At 42.1% G+C, this 8593-nt stretch overlaps 1 protein-coding gene across 1 annotated transcript in view; it reads left to right on the forward strand.

The window, feature by feature from the left end:
• Positions 1 to 5672, forward strand: part of ZFP1 (ZFP1 zinc finger protein) — a 78224-nt gene extending 72552 nt beyond the window's left edge. The window contains exon 5 of the mRNA XM_082439122.1: positions 70 to 5672. The gene's annotated coding sequence lies outside the window, so the exon portion shown is untranslated. The remainder of the gene's footprint in view (positions 1 to 69) is intronic.
• The last annotated feature ends 2921 nt before the right edge of the window (positions 5673 to 8593 follow it).

Here is an 8593-nt window from a genome sequence, read left to right on the forward strand (position 1 = left end):
CTTTCTAGGCCCTTTAATGGCTATTGTTGTTCTTCTCCTTTTTAGCCCTTGTTTAACCTTTTGGCTAAGTTTGTGTCTTCTAGGCTTCAACAGTTTGAAGTAAGGCTTGTGATGATTCAAGAAATTCAACCCTTTCCAGCGGAGAGTGGCCCAGGTCCCTACAGGTCCTTGGAAGAGTCAGCAAAGGACTTCTACACCTCTAGGGTAAGCTAGGGTCTGCGACCCCTGTCCAGCAGGAAGAAGCTTCAGAAGAAGAGATCTTCGGCCCCTTACCCCTTAAGAGTAAGGGTGTAGAGTCTCTCGGGGGGAATGAGACAGGCTGGGACCTGGGACTTTTTGCTGCAGTGCTTACACCTGGACAAACATCTCCTTGAGCAACAAAATACGAAGAAACTATAAGGGACTAAAAATAACTGCATGCATGTGCAGTTGGGGGCAAATTATGGACAAAAGATACAAAAAGACAAAAAAAAAAACAAAACAAAAACCCGACTGCCACTTCTGAAGAGCTGGGAGCAAAAAAACAGGGTGTTGGGAGCAAAAGCAGAGTACTGCGCATTCCCCCTGCACTCAACACCACCAAAGTGGGGGGCAAAACACCTAAGCCACCCCTCCGGCCTGACCCCTGGACACACCTCTACCTTCACCCCACATAGAACCAGCTCGCCCCCAATCGGGGAGTGAGCAAGGGAAACTGTCACTAGTTTTCGCTGCCCTCTGCTGCAGCAGGGGCCCCAATAAAGCCTTGCCTGAATTTCTTGTCTGGCCTCTAGTCAATTTCTATTGATTAGGGAAGGCTAAGAACCCTGGTTGGTATCAGTAATAACAACAGCACTGCTGTTAGTGATGATGGTACAAAGGTATTTCCTTGCTTATTCTGCTCTTGAAAGCATACTATTTGCTTCATATGCGTTAGCTTGTTCAATAGCCAAATAACCCATGAGACAAGTTGTTTATTTTTGTTTATAAAGGAAACTGAGGTTCAGAGAGGCTAAGGAATTTGCTCAAGGTACATGACGTGATACAACACTAAGACTATGAAAAGTTCAGGTATATTGTAATCTAGAGCAACCACTGAAAAAATTATGGAAAGAAGTATATCTAAAAAGCTAATAGATAAATTAAAATGGAACTCTTAAGAACATTTTTTACCCAAAAAGAAGGCAAGAAAGAAGAAAGGAACAAAAAGGGGGGAGGGACAAACAAAACAAGTAGTATGATGGTAGACCTAAAGTTCAGTCATATTAATGAAAGGCAGAAATTGTCTAATGGATAAAAAAAAAGCAAGGCCAAACTATATGTTCTGTAAGAATCATGCTTTTAATGTAAAGACAGATGGATATGTAAGTGGATGGAAAAAATATTTCATAACTGGTAAACATAAGAAGCTTGGAGAGTAATATTACTATCAGATAAAACAGACTTCAGGACAGAGTATTACTAAAGAGTAATCATAATGGGGTTAATTTGGGGAGACAAACATGTATGTGCCTAGTAACAGAGCTTCCAAATAGATAAAGCAAAAATGGACACATTTAAAGAAAGACAAGACAAACCCACAAGCATAGTTGAAGATTTTAACATCTTCTCTCAGCAATTGATAGAACTAGACAAAAATTCAATCAAGATATATAAAATATGAACACCACTATTAACCACCTTGATCTGACGTTGATAGACTATTTCACCAGGACTTCCCTGGTAGTCCAGTGGTTAAGACTCCACACTCCCACTGTACGGGACACAGGTTTGATCCCTGGTTAGGGAACTAAGATCCCACATGGCACACAGTGCAGCCAAAAAAAAAAAAAAATTTTTTTTTTTTTCACTAATAGCTATGGAATATACATTCTTTTCAAATGCACATAGCACATTCAACAGAATAGATATATGCTGGGCCATACAAGTCTTGTTTAGAAGGATTGAAATCGTACAGAGTGTTCCCTGACCACAACAGAGTCAAATTAGAAATCGGTAACAAGATAACTGTAGTATAAGCACCTGACTGTTGAATTTTTTAAAATTGTAATGCAGGTGCCTGGCTTAAGCTTTTGACCACTGAGGCATCCATCTAAAAGACAGGTACCCCCGAATAACAGGAGACCCTACCTGTGACCACTGAGTCGGTGGGTCATGCCTGGACTATGTGTCCTGACCCAGACAAGTGAAATAGCACCAACGGCACCATGAAAGGGGTAATACGGTGGAGGCGTCGGGTCTCTGTGTCACCACTTGACTCTGCTATGGCTCTTCCTCCCCTTACCCAATGGGATATATCATGGGTCCAATCCCTGGTGAAATGTTGCTAAAAAATTAATAGACCAATATGAACGTCCTAAATATCTGGTGCCAGCTTCTCCTAAGAACCCTGCAGAGGTGCACCAGCTCCTTGATAAACTCAGAACCTCCAACGAAGCGTCCTGTGCTGCCGCACACCAGCATGCCAGGCTCTTATGTTCCACTCCGGAGGCCAAGGAGGTGTTCCCAAAGACCCTGTGAGTACTGTGCTAGTGGAAGCAGACCCCAGCCCCAGCGAGGTCAGCTGGGGCACCCTGGAGAGGAGAGCAGCCACTTACAAAGAGGGCTCACAGGGAGGTCATCCACAAACATCCAGTAACAGCGCATAAGATTAAGGTAACAGGAGAGAATCACAAAGTAGAAACATCAGAACCTATACCTTAACTGAAATTCAAACCTTCCTGAAAGATTCTGGGAGACAGGATCAAGATGGCGGAGGAGTAGGACAGGAAGCTCACCTTCTCCCACAGAAACATTAAAAATACATCTACAAGTGGCACAGTTCACACAGAACATCTACTGAACACCAACAGAAGACCTCAGACTTCCAAAAGGGCAAGAAAACCTCCACATAACCAGACAAAAGGAAAAGGAAAAAGAAAAAGGAGTTTGGATGGGGCCAGCGCCCAAGGGAGGGAGCTGTGAAGGAGGAAAGGTTCCCACCTCCTGGGAAGCCTCCTCACCACAGGGAGATCAGCCTGGATGGAGGGGGAGCTTTGGAGCCTAGAAGGAGAGTGCAGCAACTGGTTTGCAGAAGGGAAAATGGAGAATAACCTGCACAGAAGGTCAGCACCACTGCCCTGCGCTCCCCACCCTGAGACCCCCGTCTGTTGGTGCAAGTGGGGGCTGGGTGCTGACGTTCAGGCTTCAGAGGTCAAACCCAGGGAGAGGACCGGGGTTGGCTGCCCAGGGACAGCCTGAAGAGGCTGGACTGTGGCAACTGAGGGTGTACTCAGAAGAAACCTGGGCCCACCAGAGAGGCAAGGTACCATTACTGGGGGGCACATGAGGAGAGGGGCAGGACCACCATAAGTGCTTCTTTCCTGTGAGCCCTCCCACACAACAGGACACTGCCTACAGGAGTTTCGGGGGTGAGTGCCAGTTGATGCCACCATCGTGGGCTGCAGAGGTGGGCACAGGCCACTGCTACAAGACCCATGAACAGGTACCAAGCACTGCCCCTGCTGTGCCCAGAGTGTGCAGAGAGCAGCTGCACATACAAGACACGTGAGCAGGCACCAAGGCCTGCCCCCACCATCCTGGGAGTGCGCAAGGGCCGCTGCACCTGAACACCCCATATCAAGAAGATAACAGCCAGCACACACTGAGGAAAGAGACAGCAAGCATCCGAACTAAAAGCAGCCCCTCGATTTCAGAAAAGATGGCAGAGTAGAAGGACTTGAGCTCACCTCCCCTCACAAAAACACTCAAATCACAACTAACTGCTGAACAACCATCTACAAAAAAGACTGGAACCTACCAAAAAAAATATTTTACATTCAAAGACAAAGAGGAAGCCACAACGAGACAGTAGGAGGGGAACTTTAGCAACGTAATCAAATCCCACACCCGCAGGGAGGGTGACCCACAAACTGGAAAATACTTATATCGCAGAGGTTCTCCCACAAGAGTGAGAGTTCTGAGCCCCACAGCAGGCTCCCCAGCCTAAGGTCTGGCATCAGGAGGAGTAACCCCCAGAGCATTTGGCTTCGAAGGCCAGCAGGGCTTGAGTGTAGGAGCTCCACAGGACTAGGGGAAACAGAGACTCCACTCTTGGAGGGAGCACACAAGCTTACACATACACTGGGATCCAGCACAAATCAGTAACTCCATAGAAGCCTGGGCTGGACCTACCTACGAGTCTTGGAGGGTCTCCTGGGGAGGGGGAGGTTGGCTGTGGCTCACAGTGGGGGCAAGGACACCAGTGGCAGAGAGGCCCCAGAGAAAACTGATTGGCATGAGCTCTTCCAGAGGTCACCATTTTGGCATCAAGACTTGGCCCTACCCAACAGCCTACAGGCTCCAGTGCTGGAACACCTCTGGCCAAACAACTAGCAGGATAGGAGCACAGCCCCACCCATCAGCAGACAGGCTGCCTAAAGCTGTTCTGAGCTCACATCCACCTCTAAACACACCTCTTGACATGGCCCTGCACATGAGATGGACAAGACCCAGTCCACCCAGCAGTGAGCAGGCACCAGTACCTCCCACCAGGAAGCCTGCACAAGCCTCAGGACCAACCTCACCCACCAGGGGGTGGACTCAAGAAATAAGAGGAGCTACAATCCTGCAGCCAGAGGAAAGGAGACCACAAACACAGAAAGTTAGACAAAATGAAACTGCAGACAAATATATTCCAGACAAAGGAACAAGATAAAAACCCACAAGAACAACTAAATGAAGTGGACATAGGCAACTTACCTGAAAAAGAATTTAGAGTAATGATAGTAAAGATGATCCAAGATCTGGGAAAAAGAATGGAGGCACAAGAAATGTTTAACAAAGAGCTAGAAGATTTAAGGAACACACAAACAGAAATGAACAGTACAATAACTGGAATGAAAACTACACTAGAAGGAATCACTAGCAGAATAATTGAGGCAGAAGAATGAATAAGTGAGCTGGAAGACAGAATGGTGGAAATCACTGCCATGGAACAGAAGAAAAAAGAATGAAAAGAAATGAAGACGGCCTAAGAGACCTCTGGGACAACATTAAACACAACAACATTCACATATAGGGGTCCCAGAAGGAGAAAAGAGAGAGAAAGGACCCGAGAAAATATTTGAAAAGATTATAGTTGAAAACTTCCCTAACATGGGAAAGGAAATAGCCACCCAAGTACAGGAAGCGCAGAGGGGCCCATACAGGATAAACCCAAGGAGAAACACGCCAAGACACATAGTAATCAAACTGGCAAAAATTAAAGACAAAGAAAAATTATTGAAAGCAGCAAGGGAAAAATGACAAATAACATACAAGGGAACTCCCATAAGGTTAAGAGCTGATTTCTCAGCAGAAACTCTACAAGCCAGAAGGGAGTGGCAAGATATGCTTAAAGTGATGAAAGGGAAGAAACTACAACCAAGGTTACTCTACCTGGCAAGGATCTCATTCAGATTCGATGGAGAAATCAAAAGCTTTACAGACAAGCAAAAGCTAAGAGAATTCAGCACCGCCAAACCAGCTCGACAACAAATGCTAAAGGAACTTCTCTAAGTGGGAAACACAAGAGAAGAAAAGGACCTACAAAAACAAACCCAAAACAATTAAGAAAATGGTCATAGGAACATACATATCGATAATTACCTTAAACGTGAATGGATTAAGTGCTCCAACCAAAAGACACAGGCTTGCTGAATGGATACAAAAACAAGACCCATCTATATGCTGTCTACAAAAGACCCACTTCAGACTTAGGGACACATACAGACTGAAAGTGAGGGGATGGAAAAAGATGTTCCATGCAAATGGAAATCAAAAGAAAGCTGGAGGAGCAATATTCATATCAGATAAAATAGACTTTAAAATAAAGAATGTTACAAGAGACAAGGAAGGACACTACAGAATGATCAAGGGATCAATCCAAGAAGAAGATATAACAATTATAAATATATATGCACCCAACATAGGAGCACCTCAATACATAAGGCAACTGCTAACAGCTATAAAAGAGGAAATAAACAGTAACACAATAATAGTGGGGGACTTTAACACCTCATTTACACCAATGGACAGATCATCCAAAATGAAAATAAATAAGGAAACAGAAGCTTTAAATGACACAGTAGACCAGATAGATTTAATTGATATTTATAGGACATTCCATCCAGAACCAGCAGATTACACTTTCTTCTCAGGTGCGCATGGAACATTCTCCAGGATAGATCACATTTTGGGTCACAAATCAAGCCACAGTAAATTTAAGAAAACTGAAATCATATCGAGTATCTTTTCTGACCACACCGCTATGAGATTAGAAATGAATTACAGGGAAAAAACCGTAAAAAACACAAACACATGGAGGCTAAACAATACATTACTAAATAACCAAGAGATCACTGAAGAAATCAAAGAGGAAATCAAAAACTACCTAGAGACAAATGACAATGAAAACACGATGATCCCAAACCTATGGGATGCAGCAAAAGCAGTTCTAAGAGGGAAGTTTATAACTATACAAGCCTACCTCAAGAAACAAGAAAAATCTCAAATAAACAATCTAACCTTACACCTACAGGAACTAGAGAAAGAAGAACAAACAAAACTCAAAGTTAGCAGAAGGAAAGAAATCATAAACATCAGAGCAGAAATAAATGAAATAGAAACAAAGAAAACAATAGCAAGGGTCAATAAAACTAAAAGCTGGTTCTTTGAGAAGATAAACAAAATTGATAAACCATTAGCCAGACTCATCAAGAGGGAGAGGACTCAAATCAATAAAATTAGAAATGAAAAAGGAGAAGTTACAACAGACACTGCAGAAATACAAAGCATCCTAAGAGACTACTACAAGCAACTCTATGCCAATAAAATGGACAATCTGGAAGAAATGGACAAACTCTTAGAAAGGTATAACCTTCCAAGACTGAACCAGGAAGAAATAGAAAATATGAACAGACCAATCACAAGTAATGAAATTGAAACTGTGATTAAAAATCTTCCAACAAACAAAAGTCCAGGACCAGATGGCTTCACAGGTGAATTCTATCAAACATTTAGAGGAGAGCTAATACCCATCCTTCTCAAACTCTTCCAAAAAATTGCAGAGGAAGGAACACTCCCAAACTCATTCTATGAGGCCACCATCACCCTGATACCAAAACCAGACAAAGATATGACAAAAAAAGAAAATTACATACCAATATCACTTATGAATATAGATGCAAAAATCCTCAACAAAATACTAGCAAACAGAATCCGACAACACTTTAAAAGGATCATACACCATGATCAAGTGGGATTCCCATGATCAAGTGGGATTCATCCCAGGGATGCAGGGATTCTTCAATATATGTAAATCAATCAATGTGATAAACTATATTAACAAATTGAAGAATAAAACCATATGATCATCTCAATAGATGCAGAAAAAGCTTTTGACAAAATTCAACACCGATTTATGATAAAAACTCTCTAGCAAGTGGGCATAGAGGGAACCTACCTCAACATAATAAAGGCCATATATGACAAACCCACATCAAACATCATTCTCAATGGTGAAAAACTGAAAGCATTTCCACTAAGATCAGGAACAAGACAAGGATGTCCACTCTCACCACTATTATTCAATATAGTTTTGGAAGTCCTAGCCACGGCAATCAGAGAAGGAAAAGAAATAAAAGGAATCCAAATCGGAAAAGAATAAGTAAAACTGTCACTATTTGCAGATGACATAATACTATACATAGAAAATCCTAAAGATGCTACCAGAAAACTACTAGAGCACATCAATGAATCTGATAAAGTTGCAGGATAGAAAATGAATACACAGAAATTTGTTGCATTCTAATACACCACCAACAAAAGATCAGAAAAATTGAGGAAACAATTCCATTTACCATCTCATCAAATAGAATAAAATACCTAGGAATAAACCTATCTAAGGAGGCAAAAGACCTGTACTCTGAAAACTATAAGATGCTAATGAAAGAAATCAAAGATGACAGAAACAGATGGAGACATATAACTTGTTCTTGGATTAGAAGAATCAATATTGTCAAATTGACTATATTACACAAAGCAATCTACAGATTCAATGCAGTCCCTATCAAATTACCAATGGCATTTTTTACAGAATTAGAACAGAAAATTTTACAATTTGTATCAAAACACAAAAGACCCTGAATAGCCAAAGCAATCTTGAGAAAGAAAAACTGAGCTGGAGGAATGAGGCTCCCTGACTTGAGACATTACTGCAAAGCTACAGTAATCAAACCAGTATGGTACTGGCACAAAAACAGAAATATAAATCAATGGAACAGGATAGGAACTCCAGAGATAAACCCATGCACCTATGGTCAACTAATCTATGACAAAGGAGGCAAGAATATACAGTAGACAAAATGCAGGCTCTTCAATAAGTGGTGCTGGGAAAGCTGGACAGCTACATGTAAAAGAATGAAATTAGGACACTCCCTAACACCATACACAAAAACAAACTCAAAATTGATTAAAGACCTAAATGTAAGGCCAGATACTATGAAACGCTTATAGGAAAACATAGGCAGAACACACTCTGACATAAATCACAGCAATACATTTTTTGATCCACCTCCTAGAGGAATGAAAATAA

Source organism: Balaenoptera physalus (genome assembly GCF_965194825.1).
Source record: "Balaenoptera physalus genome assembly, chromosome: 19".
NCBI lineage: Eukaryota > Metazoa > Chordata > Mammalia > Artiodactyla > Balaenopteridae > Balaenoptera > Balaenoptera physalus.